The 20971-nt window shown below is 39.0% G+C and overlaps 1 protein-coding gene across 1 annotated transcript in view; it reads right to left on the bottom strand.

The window, feature by feature from the left end:
• The window catches only part of TOMM7 (translocase of outer mitochondrial membrane 7), a 73526-nt gene that overhangs the window by 20659 nt on the left and 31896 nt on the right, over positions 1–20971 (bottom strand). The gene's annotated exons all lie outside the window — the stretch shown is intronic.

The following is a 20971-nucleotide window of genomic DNA, read 5'->3' on the forward strand; positions in this document are numbered from 1 at the left end:
TATGGATATATTTCACCTCAATAAAAAAAAAAGTTAATTGGATACATACCAGAGTGATCAGCATTAGGGTGCTCTGTTGACTATATTTTGTGGCAAAGTTAGAATTGAGCAGAAAACCTTTTGCTCACCTCTTACTGAATATCTTTCTTAAACCAATGACCTCACTTTCCTCCTAATGACACTGAGTGGCTAAGAACCTTCAGCTGAACACCAGCGATCTCTGCACAAGCCAGCAGTAATTAGCTGGCAGTCCGCCTGCAGCTGGGCTTCATTGGGCTGCACAGTGTTTCAAAATACTTTAATTTGCTGCCAACTTTTAAAATTAAAAAAAGAAACTAATAAAAATCTAGACACCCAACTCTTCTTAAAAATCAGAAGAGGGCTTCCCTGGTGGCGCAGTGGTTGAGAGTCCGCCTGCCGATGCAGGGGACGCAGGTTCGTGCCCGGGTCCGGGAAGATCCCACATGCCGCGGAGCGGCTGGGCCCGTGAGCCATGGCCGCTGAGCCTGCGCGTCCGGAGCCTGTGTTCCGCAGCGGGAGAGGCCACAACAGTGAGAGGACCGCGTACCGCAAAAAAAATAAATAAATAAAAATAAAAAATAAATTAGAAAAGCTAGTGGCCCTGGGCTCACAGTCATGCATGGTCACAATGAACTGAAGGTAAGAGCTAGCAGCTGCCCTATTAAAACACGGTGCCCTAGGCAATTCACCACAGTCCCACCCCACCTACTTTCCTCCTTATATTACTTGCCGGGCCCTATGGGCATTTTAGTTTTCATGCTCTTTAATAAGAGGGGCTCAAAAAATAGAAATGAAGAAGTTAATCTATAAAGCTACTAGTAATATAGTAATCCCAGGATACCTGATTTAACTCCCTATTTTTCATTCATTTAAATGATGGCAGTGGGATATATTACATTTAAGGTATACTGAGAAAGATGAGTAAAAATTTTATTTTTTATAAAGTGACATTTTATAAATGTGATAGTGAATTTAATTTCCTAATTTTATGTTAGGATAATAATAAACTTAGAGAACAAAACTGACTCTAACACTTTTTATAGGATCACAAAATCAATTCAAATCTACTTAGAAAATGAGTCATCAAAAGAGACTATATATCCACTCAGAACTGAATTGCCACAGCAAATAGCTGGGAAGAAGAAATAACAAGTACATGTAATTTAGGTACGTAGGTATTGTGTAGCTTTTTGGGAATTGTAAATGAGAGAGCATATTGGATTGCGGATATCAAGTCCCTCCTGCCACTTCCTAGCTGTGGGAGATTTGACAAAAGAATGAGAATAATATTATTCATTTTAAGTTACACTGATAAGGAGATAGTACATGTGACAATGCTTGTAGGCTATAATGCAGTATTCAAATGGGAGCTATTACTTGTCTACAGTGTGCTGTATTTCTTAGTTCCCATTAGCTCAGTTCTACTCAAAGTGTGGTCGATGAACTGACACTGGCCCATGAACTCTTTGTTACAGGTCTGCAATAAGACAAATACCAAAGTTGATTGAGTAAACCTTTGGAAATAGCAATTTGATACTGCTACATTATCCAGGCCTGTGATCAGTGACTCCTCTGACCAAGGTACAGACCAGTCAGTATTAGTGAACTCAGAAGATGAGGTGCATGTGGCATGAGCTGCATACAGGTCAGGAGCAGAAGGAACATTTATTTTAAGGTTAATTTGTCAACTGAAACCCCAAGGTATATAAAAACCTCAAAAATGTAAGTATTTTTAATAACTTATTTTTACAGTTAATTTGAATGTTAATTAAGCCTTTTAAAAAATATGATGGCTAAATAAGTTTCACTGGACATTTTTGCCAGAAACAAAAAACAAACAAACAAAAACCCAAACATACTTTTTCTGAATGTAGAAATAGTAGTTAACCAAATGATGACAATAGGAGTGATTCCAAAGAAAGAAAGGTTAAAGGAGTTTGTACCTGTTTTATTCAGAGTATGATCCCTTGCTTTGCAGCCATAAGTGATGGCCAAGTGCTAAAACCACAGTTGTGTTATCTGTAGAAACGTATAGCTAATGAAGCAATGAAGCCAGCTAAACTCCTAAACTTAAGTGATAGGTTTTCTATTTTATTGTATTTATTTTTTTTTTTAATTTTTTTTGCGGTACGCGGGCCTCTCGCTGTTGTGGCCTCTCCCGTTGCGGAGCACAGGCTCCGAACGCGCAGGCTCAGCGGCCATGGCTCACGGGCCCAGCCGCTCTGCGGCATGTGGGATCTTCCCGGACTGGGACACGAACCAGTGTCCCCTGCATCGGCAGGTGGACTCTCAACCACTGCGCCACCAGGGAAGCCCTATTGTATTTATTTTTTTAACATCTTTATTGGAGTATAATTGCTTTACAATGCTGTTAGTTTATGCTGTATAGCACAGTGAATCAGCTATATGTATACAGATATCCCCATATCCCCTCCCTCTTGCATCTCCCTCCAACCCTCCCTATCCCACCCCTCTAGGTGGTCACAAAGCACTGAGCTGATCTCCCTGTGCTATGTGGCTGCTTCCCACTAGCTATCTATTTTACATTTGGTAGTGTATATATGTCCATGACAGTCTCTCACTTCATCCCAGCTTACCCTTCCCCCTCCCCACATCCTCAAGTCCATTCTCTACGTCTGCGTCTTTATTCCTGCCTTGCCCCTAGGTTCTTCAGAACCATGTTTTATTTTTTTAGATTCCATATATACGTGTTAGCATATGGTATTTGTTTTTCTCTTTATGACTTATTTCACTCTGTATGACAAACTCTAGGTCCATCCACCTCACTACAAATAACTCAATTTCGTTTCTCTTTATGGCTGAGTAATATTCCATTGTATATATGTCCCACATATTCTTTATCCATTCATCTGTCGATTGACACTTAGGTTGCTTCCATGTCCTGGCCATTGTATATAGAGCTGCAGTGAACATTGCGGTACATGACTCTTTTTGAATTATGGTTTTCTCAGAGTAAATGCCCAGTAGTGGGATTGCTGGGTCAAATGGTAGTTCTATTTTTAGTTTTTTAAGGAAGCTCCATACTGTTTTCCATAGTAGCTGTACCAATTTACATTCCCAACAATGGTGCAAGAGGGTTCCCTTTTCTCCACACCCTCTCCAGCATTTATTGTTTGTAGGTTTTTTGATTATGGCCATTCTGACCGGTGTGAGGTGTAGTTTCTCTAAGGATTAATGATGTTCAGCATCCTTTCATGTGGCAATCTGTATATCTTCTTCGGAGAAATGTCTGTTTAGGTCTTCTGCCCATTTTTGGATTGGGTCGTTTGTTTTTTTTGATATTGAGCTGCTTCTATATTTTGGAAATTAATCCTTTGTCAGTTGCTTCACTTGCAAATATTTTCTCCCATTCTGAAGGTTGTCTTTTCATCTTGTTTACGGTTTCCTTTACTGTGCAAAAGCTTTTAAGGTTCATTAGGTCCCATTTGTTTACTTTTATTTTTATTTCGTTCTCTAGGAGGTGGGTCAAAAAGGATCCTGCTGTGATTTATGTCATAGCGTCTTCTGCCTATGTTTTCCTCTAACAGTTTTACAGTTAGTAAATGTAAGTCTGGCCTTACATTTAGGTCTTTAAACTATTTTGAGTTTACTTTTTGTGTATGGTGTTAGAGAGTGTTCTAATGTCACTCTTTTACATGTAGTTGTCCAGTTTTCCCACACCACTTTTGAAGAGGCTGTCTTTTCTCCATTGTATATTCTTCCCTCCTTTATCAAAGATAAGGTGACCATATGTGCATGGGTTTATTTCTGGGATTTCTATCCTGTTCCATTGATCTATAGTTCTGTTTTTGTGCCACTACCATACTGTCTTGATTACTGTACCTTTGTAGTATAGTCTGAAGTCAGGGAGCTTGATTCCTCCAGCTCTGTTTTTCTTTCTCAAGATTGCTTTGGCTATTTGGGGTCTTTTGTGTTTCCATACAAATTGTGAAATTTTTTGTTCTAGTTCTATGAAAAATGCCATTGGTTTTGATAGGGATTGCATTGAATCTGTAGATTGCTTTGGGTAGTATAGTCATTTTCACAATGTTGATTATTCCAATCCAAGAACATGATATATCTCTCCATTTGTGTGTATCATCTTTAATTTCTTTCATCACTGTCTAATAGTTTTCTGCATACAGGTACTTTGTCTCCTTAGGTAGGTTTATCCTAGGTATTTTATTCTTTGTGTTGCAATGGTAAATGGGAGTGTTTCCTTAATTTCTCTTTCAGATTTTTTCATCATTAGTGTATAGGAATGCCAGAGATTTCTGTGCATTAATTTTGTATCCTGCTACTTTTCCAAATTCATTGATTAGCTCTAGTAGTTTTCTGGTAGCATCTTTAGGATTCCCTATGTATAGTATCATGTCATCTGCAAACAGTGACAGTTTTACTTCTTTTCCGATTTGGATTCCTTTTATTTCTTTTTTTTCTCTGATGGCCATGGTTAAAACTTCCAAAACTATGTTGAATAATAGTGGTGAGAGTGGACATCCTTGTCTTCTTCCTGATCTTACTGGAAATGGTTTCAGTTTTTCACCATTGAGAACGATGTTGGCTGTGGGTTTGTCATATATGGCCTTTATTATGTTGAGGGAAGTTCCCTCTATGCCTGCTTTCTGGAGGGTTTTTATCATAAACGGGTGTTGAATTTTGTTGAAAGCTTTTCCTTCATCTATTGAAATGAACCTATGGTTTTTCTCCTTCAGTTTGTTAATATGGTTTATCACACTGATTGATTTGTATATATTGAAGAATCCTTGCATTCCTGGGATAAACCCCACTTGATCATGGTGTATGATCCTTTTAATGTGCTGTTGCATTCTGTTTGCTAGTATTTTGTTGAGGATTTTTGCATCTATGTTCATCAGTGATATTGGCCTGTAGTTTTCTTTTTTTGTGACATCTTTGTCTGGTTTTAGAATCAGGGTGATGGAGGCCTCGTAGAATGAGTTTGGGAGAGTTCCTCACTCTGCTATATTTTGGAAGAGTTTGAGAAGGATAGGTGTTAGCTCTTCTCTAAATGTTTCATAGAATTCGCCTGTGAAGCCATCTGGTCCTGGGCTTTTATTTGTTGGAAGATTGTTAATCATAGTCTCAATTTCACTGCTTGTGATTGGTCTGTTTATATTTTCTATTTCTTCCTGATTCAATCTTGGCAGGTTGTGCCTTTCTAAGAAGTTGTCCATTTCTTCCAGGTTGTCCATTTTATTGGCATAGAGTTGCTTGTAGTAATCTCTCATGATCCTTTGCATTTCTGCATTGTCAGTTGGTACTTCTCCTTTTTCATTTCTATTTCTGTTGATTTGAGTCTTCTCCCTTTTTTTCTTGATGAGTCTGGCTAATGGTTTATCAATTTTGTTTATCTTCTCAAAGAACCATCTTTTAGTTTTATGGATCTTTGCTATCATATCCTTCATTTCTTTTTCATTTATTTCTGATATGATCTTTATGATTTGTTTCCTTCTGCTCACTTTGGGTTCTTTTTGTTCTTCATTCTCTAATTGCTTTAGGTGTAAGGTTAGGTTGTTTATTTGAGATTTTTCTCGTTTCTTGAGGTAGGGTTGTATTGCTATAAACTTCTCTCTTAGAACTGCTTTTGCTGCATCCCATAGGTTTTCTGTCATCGTGTTTTCATTGTCATTTGTTTCTAGGTATTTTTTGATTTTCTCTTTGATTTCTTCAGTGATCTCTTGGTTATTTAGTAGTGTATTGTTTAGCCTTCATGTGTTTGTATTTTTTACAGATTTTTTTTCCTGTAATTGATATCTAGTCTCATAGCGTTGTGGTTGGAAAAGATACTTGATACAACTTCAATTTTCTTAAGTTTACCAAGGCTTGATTTGTGATCCAAGATATGATCTATCCTGGAGAATGTTCCATGAGCACTTGAGAAGAAAGTGTATTCTGTTGTTTTTGGATGGAATGTCCTATAAATATCAATTAAGTCCATTTTGTTTAATGTATCATTTAAAGCTTGTGTTTCCTTATTTATTTTCATTTTGGATGATCTGTCCATTGGTGAAAGTGGGGTGTTAAAGTCCCCCACTATGATTGTGTTACTGTTGATTTCCCCTTTTATGGCTGTCAGCATTTGCCTTATGTATTGAGGTGCTCCTATACTGGGTGCATATATATTTATAATTGTTATATCTTCTTCTTGGATTGATCCCTTGATCATTATGTAGTGTCTTTCTTTGTCTCTTGTAATAGTCTTTATTTTAAAGTCTATTCTATCTGATATGAGTATTGCTACTCCAGCTTTCTTTTGATTTCCATTTGCATGGAATATCTTTTTCCATCCCCTCACTTTCAGTCTGTATGTGTCCCTCGGTCTGAAGTCTGTTTCTTGTAGACAGCATATATACAGGTCTTGTTTTTTGTTTCCATTCAGCCAGTCTATATCTTTTGGTTGGAGCATTTAATCCATTTACATTTAAGGTAATTATCAATATGTATGTTCCTATTACCATTTTCTTAATTGTTTTGGGTTTGTTTTTGTAGATCTTTTCCTTCTCTTGTGTTTCCTGCCAGGAGAAGTTCCTTTAGCATTTGTTGTAAAGTTGCTTTGGTTGTGCTGCATTCTCTTAGCTCTTGCTTGTCTGTAAAGGTTTTAATTTCTCCGTCGAATCTGAATGAGATCCTTGCTGGGTAATCTTGGTTGTAGGTTTTTCCCTTTCATCACTTTAAGTATGTCCTGCCACACCTTTCTGGCTTGCAGAGTTTCTGCTGCAAGATCAGCTGTTAACGTTATGGGGATTTCCTTGTATGTTATGTGTTGCTTTCCCTTGCTGCTTTTAACATTTTTTCTTTGTATTTAATTTTTGATAGTTTGATTAATATGTGTCTTGGTGTGTTTCTCCTTGGATTTATCCTGTATGGGACTCTCTGTCCTTCCTGGGTTTGAGTGACTATTTCCTTTCCCATATTAGGGAAGTTTTCAACTATAATCTCTTCAAACATTTTCTCAGTCCCTTTCTTTTTCTCTTCTTCTTCTGGGACCCCTATAATTCGAATGTTGGTGCATTTAATGTTGTCCCAGAGGTCTCTGAGACTGTCCTCAATTATTTTCATCCTTTCTTTATTCTGCTCTGTGGTAGTTATTTCCACTATTTTATCTTCCAGGTCACTTATCCGTTCTTCTGCCTCAGTTATTCTGCTATTGATTCCTTCTAGAGAATTTTTAATTTCATTTATTGTGTTGTTCATCATTGTTCATTTGCTCTTTAGTTCTTCTAGGTCCTTGTTAAAGGTTTCTTGTATTTTCTTCATTTTATTTCCAAGATTTTTTTTTTTTAATGTTGAGCCTTCTTTTAATTTATTTATTTTTATTTTTGGCTGTGTTGGGTCTTCATTGCTGTGCGAGGGCTTTCTCTAGTTGTGGCAAGTGGGGGCCACTCTTCATCGCGGTGCGCGGGCCTCTCACTGTCGTGGCCTCTCTTGTTGCGGAGCACAGGCTCCAGACACGCAGGCTCAGTAGTTGTGGCTCACGGGCCTAGTTGCTCCACGGCATGTGGGATCTTCCCAGACCAGGGCTCGAACCCGTGTCCCCTGCATTAGCAGGCAGATTCTCAACCACTGCACCACCAGGGAAGCCCCTATTTCCAAGATTTTTGATCATCTTTACTATCATTATTCTGAATTCTTTTTCAGGTAGACTGCCTATTTCCTCTTCATTTGTTAGGTCTGGTGGGTTTTTACGTTACTCCTTCATCTGCTGTGTATTTCTCTGTCTTCTCATTTTGCTTCACTTACTGTGTTTGGGGTCTCCTGTTCGTAGGCTGCAGGTTTGCAGTTCCTGTTGTTTTTGGTGTCTGCCCCCAGTGTCTAAGGTTGGTTCAGTGGTTTGTGTAGGCTTCCTGGTGGAGGGGACTGGTGCCTGTGTTCTGGTGGATGAGACTGGATCTTGTCTTTCTGGTGGGCAGGACCACGTCCAGTGGTGTGTTTTGGGGTGTCTGTGAACTTAATATGATTTTAGGCAGCCACTCTGCTAATGGGTGGGGTTGTGTTCCTGTCTTGCTAGTTGTTTGGCATGGGGTACCCACCACTGGAGCATGCTGATTTCTGAGTGGAGCTGGGTCTTAGCGTTGAGACAGAGATCTCTGGGAGAGCTCTCACCAATTGATATTACTTGGGGCCGGGAAGTCTCTGGTGGTCCATTGTCTTGAACTCAGCTCTCCCACATCAGAGGCTCAGGTCTGACACCCATCCGGAGCACCAAGACCCTGTCAGCCACACAGCTCAGAAGAAAAGGGAGAAAATAAATAAAGAAAGAAAAATAAGTAAAATAAAATAAAGTTATTAAAATAAAGAACTTAAAAAAATTGTTAAAGTAAAAAAGGTAATAAAAGAAAAAGAGAGCAACCAAACCAATAAACCCACCAATAACAACAAGTACTAAAAACTATACTAAGAAACACATAAAAATGAGAAACTAGTCCATCGCAGACAGCAAACCCCAAGTCTACAGTTGCTCCCAAAGTCCACGGCCTCAAATTTGGGATGATTCGTTGTCTATTCAGGTATTCCACAGATGCAGAGTATATCAAGTTGATTGTGGGGATTTAATCCACTTCTCCTGAGGCTGCAGGGAGAAATTTCCCTTTCTGTTTTTGTTCACACAGCTCCTGCAGTTCAGCTTTGGTTTTGGCCCTGCTTCTGCATGTAAGTTGCCGTCTGTCATCTGTTCTTCGCCCAGACAGGAGGGCGTTAAAGGAGCGGCTGATTAGGGGGCTCTGGTTCACTCAGGCCGGGGGGAGGGAGGGGTATGGAATGCAGGGCAAGCCTGCAGCGTCAGAGGCCAGCGTGACATTGCAACAGCCTGAGGTGCACCATGTGTTCTCCTAGGGAAGTTGTCCCTGGATCACGGGACCCTGGCAGCGGCAGGCTGCGCAGGCTCCTGGGAGGGAAGGTGTGGATAGTGACCTGTGCTCGCACACAGGCTTCTTGGTGGCTGCAGCAGCAGCCTTAGCATCTCATGCCCATCTCTGGGGTCTGCGCTGATAGGTGTGGCTCGCGCCCGTCTCTGGAGCTCGTTTAGGCGGTGCTCTGAATCCCCTCTCCTCACGCACCCCGAAACAATGGTCTCTTGCCTCTTAGGCAGTTCCATACTTTTTCCCAGACTCCCTCCTGGCTAGCTGTGGCACAGCAGCCCCCTCCAGGCTGTGTTCACGCAGCCAACCCCAGTCCTCTCCCTGGAGTCTGACCTCTGAAGCCCGAGCCTCAGCTGCCAGCCCACACCTGCCCCGGCGGGCAGGTGAGCAGACAAGCTTCTCAGGCTGGTGAGTGCTGGTTGGCACCAATCCTCTATGCTAGAATCTCTCCGCTTTGCCCTCTGCACCCCTGTTGCTGCACTCTCCTCTGAGACTCTGAAGCTTCCCCCACCGCCCACACCCCCATCTCCGCCAGTGAAGGGGCTTCCTAATGTGTGGAAACTTTTCCTCCTTCACAGCTCCCTCCCAGAGGTGCAGGTCCCGTCCCTATTCTTTTGTTTCTGATTTTTCTTTTTTCTTTTACCCTACCCAGGAACGTGGGGAGTTTCTTGTCTTTTGGGAAGTCTGAGGTATTCTGCCAGCATTCAGTAGGTGTTCTGTAGGAGTTGTTCCACATGTAGATGTATTTCTGATGTATTTGTGGGGAGGAAGGTGATCTCCACGTCTTACTCCTCTGCGATCTTGAAGGTTGCTCAAGTGGTAAGTTTTTGCATTAAAAAAAAAAGTTCAGGGGCTTCCCTGGTGGCGCAGTGGTTGGGAGTCCGCCTGCCGATGCAGGGGACGCGGGTTCGTGCCTCAGTCCAGGAGGATCCCACATGTCGCGGAGCGGCTGGGCCCATGAGCCATGGCCGCTGGGCCTGCACGTCCGGAGCCTGTGCTCCACAAAGGGAGAGGCCACAACAGTGAGAGGCCCGCGTATCAGGAAAAAAAAAAGTTCAAAACAAACAAAAAAATTATGGAAGAAAAAATATTGGATTAAAAAGTTGACATAGGGGCTTCCCTGGTGGCGCAGTGGTTGAGAGTCCGCCTGCCGATGCAGGGGACACGGGTTCGTGCACCAGTCCGGGAAGATCCCACATGCCGTGGAGCGGCTGGGCCCATGAGCCATGGCCGCTGAGCCTGCGCGTCCAGAGCCTGTGCTCCGCAATGGGAGAGGCCACAACAGTGAGAGGCCCATGTACCGCAAAAAAAAAATAAAATAAAAAGTTGACATAGACATTTAACATTTCTTTAACAAACATCTGTGCTTTGAGAGCTTCCTATAAAATGGCACTTCAGGTTGCTAAAACTAACAAACCATATACAGTTTCAAAGACATTAGTGAAAGACCGAATCAAAAAAATTTTCTTCAAATTGTCTCATGAATGTAAAGCAAATAAAAGTAGCTCAGGTACCACTTTTTCTAGTGGTACTATAGATTGATGTTTTCAGAAACTGGCTAATGATATGAAGGACTAACTTAATGATAAATAAAGCTAGCAAAATATTTTTCACTGCGTGGCGCAAGGGTCAAGAATCTGCCTGCCAAAGCAGGAGACATGGGTTCGAGCCCTGGTCTGGGAAGATCCCACATGCCGCAGAGCAGCTAAGCCCCTGTGCCACAACTACTGAGCCTGCGCTCTACAGCCTACGAGCCACAATTACTGAACCTGTGTGCCACAACTACTGAAGCCCACGTGCCTAGAGACCATGCTCCACAACAAGAGAAGCCACTGCAATGGAAGCCCACGCACCACATGAAGAGTAGCCCCCACCAGAGAAAATCTCTCGTGCAGCAACAAACACCCAACACAGCCAAAAATTAAATTAAATTAAAGTAAATAAATTTTAAAATATTTTTTTCATTGCAAATTGATATGCACAGATGTAGCTAACATGTAAAGTTATTAAAACAAAACACAGACACAACTTAGATATATGTTATCTCCTACGAGTAATATTACAAGCAATCCAACCTGGACTGTCCATTAAAATCTTTAATGCTGATAAACATGTGTACATTCAGATACAAATGAACTTATTTACAAAACAGAAACACACTCACAGACATAGAAAACAAATTTAGTTACCAATGGGGAAAGAGGGGGGAGGGATACATTAGGAGCTTAGGATGAGCAGATACAAACCACTATATATAAAATAAACAACAAGGTCCTATTGTATAGCACAGGGAACTATATTCAATATCCTGTAATAAACCATAAAAACCAATGGAAAAGAATATGAAAAAGAATATAAGTATATGTGTGTATATATATATAGATATATAGATAGATATAGATATAATACTGAATCACTTTGCTGTACACCAGAAACTAACACAGCATTGTGAACCAACTATACTTGAATAAAATTTTTTTAAAAACATGTGTACAGGGAATTCCTTGGTGGTCCAGTGGTTAGGACTCCACACTTCTACTGCTGGGAGAACGGGTTTGATCCCTGGTCGGGGAACTAAGATTCCACATGCCTCGATGTGGCCAAAATAAATAAATAAGTAACATGTGTACATTCAAAGTATTCACATAGGCATTTAATATAAGAACCATTATTTCCCTCATAACTTTGTTTAGTTACGACTGCAGAAGACAAAAAGTTGAGTGTATAGCAATTTCTATACTAACCACCTGTATGTACACACCCAGTGAGCGTGTACAGTTCTTGTATCTTTTTTCCTGTATGATGTCATATATACGTCTCACAAAGTAAAACCAGAGTGTGGAGATTGAATGAAAGAGGAAAAGAGCTAAGAATAATTTCCAAGTTTCTGACTTAAGCAAATGAAAAGGTGGTAGAGGCAATTTACTGACATTTTGAAGAAATAGGATTAGGGAGAAAAATTTTTCATTTTTGACATGTTTTTAAGATATACTTGTGAGATATCAAAATAAAGATATTCAAAGTGGATATGATTTTCTTACTCAGAAAACAAATAGAAATTGAGGAGTGTTCAGAATTTCAATGTTTCACAGCTCACTTCTAAATTAGTTTTATGTAGTGGAAAGAGCTGGAATTCACATATCCCATATTTTACTACCAAATATGCTACAAACTAGCTGTATAACTAGAGGTATCACCAAACCTTTCTTAGCTTCCATTTCCTCATGGAGATAGAAATCCTACCTCATTCATAGGGTAGGTAATTCAACTATGAGCATTTTGAAAATGGAAAAGGCAAACCAATGTCCAGAGTTACTATTATCTCTTATGCTTTTGGATAACAAATCAAACAAGCCATTTATTTTCTTTGTTTTCATAAGAGTATCATTCCTTCATAAAATTGAAGGAAGCATGTTTAGAAGAATTTTTCATTTTTAAAATAAATAAACTTTAAAAATAAAAAAAGAACAAAGTTTTAAAAGAGCAATTCTATTGTGGTCATTTTTAAAGGACCCAGTATCAATTTTAGAAATCCAATGATCATAGAATTTAAATGAAAAGAATAATTTCTCCTAAATTCATATTTTATCAAAGCTCTTTACATTTTATGAATTAAACCACTCACCACAGATTTTCTGTTACTATTTTGCAAAGTGTTGGAAGTATTAAATATATAAAGACTATCATCATTAAAGAAAATACGTTGTAAGCCCCAAAACAAGAATAGCATTAGAGTTACTGCATGTGCTGTTAAGTCAGAGGGTCTGTGTTCTAACTCTGTCTCCACTTTATAGATGCCTGAACTTAGACACATTATTATTATTATTATTATCATTATTTTGGCCACGCCATGCACAGCTTGCGGGATCTTTTTTCCCTGACCAGGGATTGAACCCCTGCCTTCTGAAGTGGAAGCATGGAGTCCTAACCACTGGATCACCAGGGAATTCCCCTAGACACATTATTTAAAATAATGAACCCTAGCTTCCAATCAGTAAAATGTAAATATTAATAGTATCATCCTAAGGGAATGGTTAGGAGCATTAAATGAGATGATATATGTAAAACACTTAGCACTGTGTAAAAGGGCTTGAGAACAATTAGATAGATGTCTCATGAAATCAGAAAAAAATGATTAGAATATATATGAAAAATTGACCAGCTTCAACAGTAATCTAATTAACAGTGGGTTTTTTTGTTTGCATTTTTAAATTTTGTTGTTAAAAGCATCTAGTGCTGGCAAGAACAGAAAAGGAAGGATTCTATTATTACTAACACAAGAGTAAATGGATAGAGGGAGATGCCAACATGGCGGAGTATGAAGACCCTGAACTCATCTCCTCCTACAGACACACCAAAATTACAACTACTTATGGTGCAACTATCTATAAGGATGACCTGAAGACTAGAAGAAAAATTTTCCACAACTAACGACATAAAGAAGATATCACAATGAGACAGGTAAAGGGAGATGGAGACACAGTATAGTCAGGACCCATACCCCCAGGTTGGAAACCCACAAAAGGAAGAATAGCACAATTGTAGAGGTCCTCCCCAAGGAGTCCAGGAGTGCTACACCAGGAAGACAAACCCCCAGAGTGCCTATTTTTGAAAAATAGCACGTTTTATGTTCAGGAGAGCCAGAGGGCTACAGGAAACAGAGACTCTACATAAAAAGGGCACACACAAAATCTCACAGGCTCTGAGTCCCAGAACAGAGGCAGTAGTTTGAAAGGGGTCTGTATCACCCCAACTGCTGATCTTGGAGCACCTTCTGGAGAGGCAGGAGGAAACTGAGCCTCCCCCTGGGGATGGAGACACCGGGGGCAGACATTTTGGGGAGCTCGTACTCCTGCAATAACACCGGTACTGCAAAGTGCCATTGTGGAATCCTCCCTCTAGCCTATTAGCACCGGATACCCAGCCACGCCCACCAGTGGATCGGCATCAACCCCAAGCACCTCTGGGCCATGCAGCCAACTATGCAGAGCCTACCCTATCCTCCAATAGCCCACAACCACCACACAAGAAAGAGCCTGACAGAGGCCAGCCCTGCTTACCAGCACGCCCATGAAAGTTGGCTCTCGCCACAACAGAAGAGCCCACACAGCCCACGCAGGGGCACCCTTAGAAGATATGGCTCTGGTGACCAGAGGGGAGCATACTGCTGAGCCCCATAGGAGATCACCTACATGAGGCCATTTCTCCAAGACTGGGAAACAAAACTGACATCCTAACACAAAGAAATCAAAACAAAGAACTGGGCAAAATGAGGATAAGGAGGAATACGTTCCAAACTAAGGAATAAGACATAACCTTAGAAAAAGAAGGACAAAGTGGAGATAAGCAATCTACCTCATAGAGAGTTCAAGGTAATGAATATTGGAAAGATACTCATAGAACTCTAGAAAAAAAATGGATGAATACAGTGAGAATTTCAACAAAGAGTTAGAATATATAAAGAAGAACCAAACAGAGCAAGAGAATACAATAACTGAAATTTAAAATTCGCTAGAAAGAACAAACAGTAGATTAGATAATACAGAGGAACCAATCAACAATCTGGATGACAGAGAAGGGGAAATCACACAAGGCAAACAAACAAAAAAATTTTTAATAAGATAGCTTCAGAGACCTCTGGGACAACATCAAGCGTACTAACATTCACATTATAGGGGTGCCAGCAGAAGAAGAAAGAGAAAAGGGGGTAAGAACTTACCTAAAGAAATAACAGCTGAAAACTCGCCTAACATGGGAAAGGAAACTGACATTTAGGTCCACTAAGCACAGAGAGTCCTGAACAAGATAAACCCAAAGAGTTCCACACCAAGACACATTATAATTAAAATGGCAAAACTTAAAGACAAAGAGAGACTCCTAAAAGCAGCAAGAGAAAAGCAATTAGTTATGTCAGGGAACTTCCATAAGATATTCAGCTGACTTTTCAGCAGAAACTTTGCAGACCAGAAGGGAGTAGCACAATATATTCAAAATGATGAAAGGGAAAAGCCTACAACAAAGAATGCTTTACTTGATAGGGCTATCATTCAGATTTGAAGGAGAGATAAAGAGTTTTACAGACAAGCAAAAGCTAAGAGTTCAGCATCACTAAACCAGCTTTACAAAAAATGTTAAAGGGACTTCTCTAGGTAGAAAAGAAAAGGCCACAATTAGAAGTATGAAAATTATGAAAGGACAAATCTCACTGGTAAAAGTAAACACATGGTAAAGGTAGTAGATCAACCACTTATAAAACTAGTAGGAAGGTTAAGAGACAAAAGTAGTAAAATCATATATAACCACAATAACTAGTTAAAGGGATATACAAAACAAAAGATGTAAAATACGACATCAAAAGCATTAAATATTGAGAGGGGAGTAAAAATGTAGGGTGGTTAGAATGTGCTTGAACTTAAAAGATTATCAACCTAAAATAATCACATATATATGTATAAATAAACACACACACACACATATATAAATCTCTGGTAACAACAAACCAAAAACCTAATAGATACACTCACAAAAAAAGAGAAAGTACTCTAAGCATAACAATAAAGATAGTCATCACATCACGAGAAGAGAGCAAAAGAAGGACAGAAGAGAATTACAAAAAACAGAAAACAATTAGCAAAATGGCAAGTAACAACAATTTTTTCTTCAATGAGCTATCAATAATTACTTTAAAAGCAAACAGGATAAATGTTCCAATCAAAAGACATTGAGTGGCTGAATGGATTAAAAAAACAAGAGCCACACACCGAGGGGGGAAAGTGGCAGGGGTGGTGATGGGATGAATTGGGAGATTGGGATTGACATGTACACACTAATATGTATAAAACAGATAACTAATAAAAACCTGCTGTATAAAAAATAAATAAAATAAAATTCAAAAAAATAAAAGAAAAACAAGAGCCATATATAATATATGCTGCCTATAAGAGACTCACTTCAGATCTGCCTATAAAAGACTCACTTCAGACTCACTTCACACACAGACCAAAACCGAGGGGATGAAAAAATGGTATTCCATGCAAATGAAAGCAAAAAGAAAGCTGGAGTTACAATACTTATATAAGACAAAAGAGACTTTAAAACAAAAACTGTGGGCTTCTCTGGTGGCACGCTGGTTGAGAGTCCACCTGCTGATGCAGGGGACACGGGTTCGTGCCCCGGTCCGGGAAGATCCCACATGCCACAGAGCGGCTGGGCCCGTGAGCCATGGCCGCTGAGCCTGCGCGTCCGGAGCCTGTGCTCCGCAACGGGAGAGGCCACAGCAGTGAGAGGCCCGCGTACGGCAAAGAAAAAAAAAAAAACTGTAATAAGAGAAGAAGAGAGATAATACATAATGATAAATGAATCCATCAAATAAGAAAATATAACAATTGCAAATACATACGCACCCCACATGGGAGCACCTAAATACATACAGCAAATATTAACAAACATTAAGGGAGAAATTGATAGTATATAACACAATAATAGTAGGGAATTTTAACACCCCACTTAAATCAATGGACAGATCATCAGCTATACATGAATGGCTTATAACTTATGGCATATCACCTTCTGAACTGATGCACTGAGAAGGACACAACATCACTTCCATGGTATTCTTACCCAAAATGCATAACCTGAATTTAATTATGCGAAAATATCAGAGAAACCCAAAAGGAAGGATATTTTACAAGATAAGTCAGGATAATAAAAGGTAAAGAAAGATGGAGGAACTATACCAAATTGGAGGAGACACTACAACTAAATGCAATGCATGATCCTGGACATTTGCAAAACAATTGGTAAAATTTGGATAAGGTCTGGAGATTAGTTAATAGTACTGTATCATAATTAATTTTCTGGTTTTGACCATCATATATAATGTATGATGTTAGCATTCATAAAAACTTGATGAAAGATATGCTGAAAATCTCTGTATTATTTTTATAACCTTTGCTAAAACAAGTTATTCCAAGATGAAAAATTTTTTTAAATTTTTAATTAAGTAATGGAACATTCATACAATAATTATGCAGCCATTAAGCATGTTTATATATAAATAATCTTAATGATGTTGGAAAATGCTCACATATAGCATTGCGGAAGAGAAAACAAAAACAAAAACCAGACTATGAATTGGATTATAAGTACAAATTCAGCTATGTAAATTATATAGTACATGCCTTGAAAACTAAAGCCCAGAAAGAATCCACTAAAATATTAAGAGTAGTCATCTCTAAGTAGAAGATTATAGGTGATATTTTCTTTATTCTTTTTGTACTTTTACATTTCCCAATTTTCTCTTCAATGAGCATCTACCATTTTTAGAATTAGAAAAATGTTATTTTTTAAAGCACACCATAAATTTTGTAGCACAAAAATTCATTTATACATATTTCTTCAGATTTGTTTTAGTAAAAAAATATTTTCAATACTTTGAATTTCCAAAACTATGATTTTGATAAGCCAACAATGATAAGTCTTGGCTTATGTTAGTTTCTTAATTTAGTATCAGTATATAGCCAAAAATGATTAATGTTTCTACCAACTATTTGGAAATAGGTTCTTGGCATTATGCCCTTCTAAATCCTATGGAACTCATGTGTTGAAACAGTTACTTTATTTCCACCTAATGACTGGAACCATTCCCCAGGTCATCAGAGAAGGTTGAACATATGCCTGAATCTCAGTCAGGAATAGAAGGAGCAGAAACCTAATCATTTCTTTTTAGCCTACCACAAGTTAAGAGAAGAATGCATTTGTGCCAGAAACTGGAAAATAAAAAAGAAATCAGATCTTGCTGGGAGACAATTCAAGACGGCTACCAGGTGTCTTGAACGCCCCTTTCTTCATATGACAGCCTCCCGAGTAATAGGATATTTAGCAATGCACAGTTGAAGGGGTATAAAGCATGGCTCCCTATCCCAAAATACCTTATCTATGAGATAATATATATGATTGTTATACACATGTGTCTGCTCTCTCCATCCAGGCACTGCCTGGATAAATATAAATAAATATCCCATAATATTCCCCTAAATATATTCCATAAATATTCCCCCATTCCTACCCTGACAAGCCTAAGACCAGGCCCCCATTCATGTCTCCAGACTTTGCACTCCCTACTCCCACTTCACTGAATTGTGAAACTTCAGTCACAATTCTGAGCTTGGTTCACCTTTGCATCCTTACCCAGCTAGTCTTAGCTTTCAGTCATAACTGCATCGATACCAGCTCTGTTCCAATCTCATCTCTGCAGGTCAAACCGGATCTACAAAGCTCCCAAGGCATGCAGTAGCAACTGCTTAGTCATTCAGCCCACTGTCACCCTCCTGGACCCCCATGGCTTCATCAGCCTGCCTCTACACTTCAGTACAGCTCTCCTGGACCATCTCTACCATCTGCTTTCTACACTCTGCTTCCTGGGGGCCCAGTCTCCCCACATGTAACATGCCAGGAAAAGACTGATTTACACTGTCTCCTCTTTTTATTTTTTCTTAATTTATTACTGTTCTTATTCCAGAAAGGACTTAATATAACATAAACTCTGATTCTATATTCTATTGGGGTAAAGTTGATGTACAATATTATGCTAGTTTCGGGTATACTACATAGTAATTTGACATTTGCATACATTATGAAATGATTACCACAATAAGTCTACTAACAATCTGTCCCCATACAAAGTTACTACAATATTATTGACCATATTCCTTATGCTGTATATTATATCCCCATGACTTATTTTTTATATAATTGGAGGATTGTACCTCTTAATCCCCTTCACCTATTTTACCCAGCCCCCCAACTCCCCTCCCATCTGGCAACCACCTGTTTGTTCTCTGTATCCCTGAGTCTGTTTTCATTTTGTTTTGTTTTGTTTATTTTTTAGATTTCACATATGTGAGATCATAAAGTATTTATCTTTCCCTTCTGACTTATTTCACTTAGCATAATCCCCTCTAGATCCATCCATGTTGTCCCAAATGGCAAGACTTAATTTTTTTAATGGCTGAGTAATTTTTCATATATATATGGTGTGTGTGTATATATATATATATATATATATATATATATATATATATATCTCACATCTTCTTTATCCATTCATCTATCTATGGACACTTAGGTTGCTTCCATATCTTGGCTATTATAAACAATGCTGCAATGAACATTGACAAGCATATATCTTTTCGAATTAGTGTTTTTGTTTTCTTTGGGTAAATACCCAGAGGTGCAATCGCTAGATAATACAGCAGTTCTAGTTTTAATTTTTTGAGGAAACTCCATACTGTTTTCCATAGTGGCTGCATCTATTTACAGTTCTACCAGCAGTGTATGAGGGTTCCCTTTTCTCCACATCCAATACTTGTTTTTTGTTCTTTTTTTTATACATAAATGTATCTATTTATTTATTTTTGGCTGCATTGGGTCTTCATTGCTCTGCGCGGGCTTTCTCTAGTTGTGGCGAGCGAGGGCTACTCTTCGTTGCAGTGCATGGGCTTCTCATTGCAGTGGCTTCTCTTGTTGCAGAGCATGGGCTCTAGGTGCGCGGACTTCAGTAGTTGCGGCACACGGACTCAGTAGTTGTGGCTCGCAGGCTCTAGACCGCAGGCTCAGTAGTTGTGGCACACGGGCTTAGTTGCTCTGCAGCATATGGGATCCTCCCAGACCAAGGATCGAACCCATGTTCCCTGCATTGGCAGGCAGATTCTTAACCACTGCACCACCAGGGAAGTCCCTTTTGTTCTCTTTTTGATGATAGCCACTCTGACAGGTGCGAGGTGGTATCTCATCGTGGTTTTGATTTGCATTTCCCAGACAATTAGTGATCTGAGCATCTTTTCAAGTATCTGTTGGCCATCTATGTGTCTTCCTTAGAAAAATGTCTATTCAAGCCTTCTGCCCATTTTTAAATAGTTTACTTGATTTTTTTTTTTAGGTTGAGTTGTATGAGTTATTTGTACATTTTGGATATTAACCTCTTATCATATACATTGTTTGAAAAATATCCCATCCAGTAGGCTGCCCTTTTGTTGAGTTTCTTTCCCTGTGCAAAAGCTTTTTAGTTTGATGTAGTCCTATTTGTTTATTTTTGGTTTTGTTTCTGAGGAGACAAGATCAAAAAAAAAAACATTGATGAGACCAATGTCAAAGAGTTTACTGCCTATGTTTTCTTCTAGGAGCTTTATGGTTTCAGCTCTTACAATTAAATCCATTTTGAGCCTATTTTCCTATATGGTGTGAGAAAGTGGTCCAGCTTTTCCAACACCATTCACTGAAAATGTTCTTTTCCCCATTGTATATTCTTGCCTCCTTTGTTGTAGATTTATGGACCATATAAGCATGGGCTTATTTCCTGGCTCTCTATTCTGTTTTATTGATCAATGTGTCTGTATCTGTGTTGGTACCACACTGTGTTGATAACTGTAGCTTTGTAGTACAATTTGAAATCAAGGAGTGTGATACCTCCAGCTTTGTTCTTCTTTCTCAAAATTGCTTTGGTTATTCAGGGTCTTTGGTGTTTTCATGGAAATTTTAGAATTATTTATTCTAGTTCTGTGAAATATGTCACTGGTAAAAATGGGCATTGCATTGAATCTGTAGATTGCCTTGGTCATTTTAACAATATTAATTCTTTCAATCCATAAGCACAGTATAACTTTCCCTTTGTGTTGTCTTCAATTTCTTTCATCAATGTCTTATAGTTTTCAGAGTACAAATCTTTTACCTCCTTGGTTAGGTTTATTCCTAGGTATCTTATTCATTTTGCTGCAACTGTAAATGGGATTGTTTTCTTAATTTCTCTTTCTGATGGTTTGTGGTTAGCGTATAGAAACAAAACAGATTCCTGTATATTAATTTTGTATCCTGAAACTTTACTGAATTCATCTGAGTTCTAATGGTTTTTGGTGGCATCTTTAGGATTTTCTATACATAGTGTCATGTTGTTTGCAAAAAATGACACTTTTACTTCTTCCTTTCCAGTTTGTATTCCTTTCATTTCTTTTTCTCGTCTGATTGCTGCAGTGAGGACTTCCAATACAATGTTGAATAAAAGTGGGGAGAGTGGG

This window comes from Lagenorhynchus albirostris, chromosome 8 (assembly GCF_949774975.1).
Source record: "Lagenorhynchus albirostris chromosome 8, mLagAlb1.1, whole genome shotgun sequence".
NCBI lineage: Eukaryota > Metazoa > Chordata > Mammalia > Artiodactyla > Delphinidae > Lagenorhynchus > Lagenorhynchus albirostris.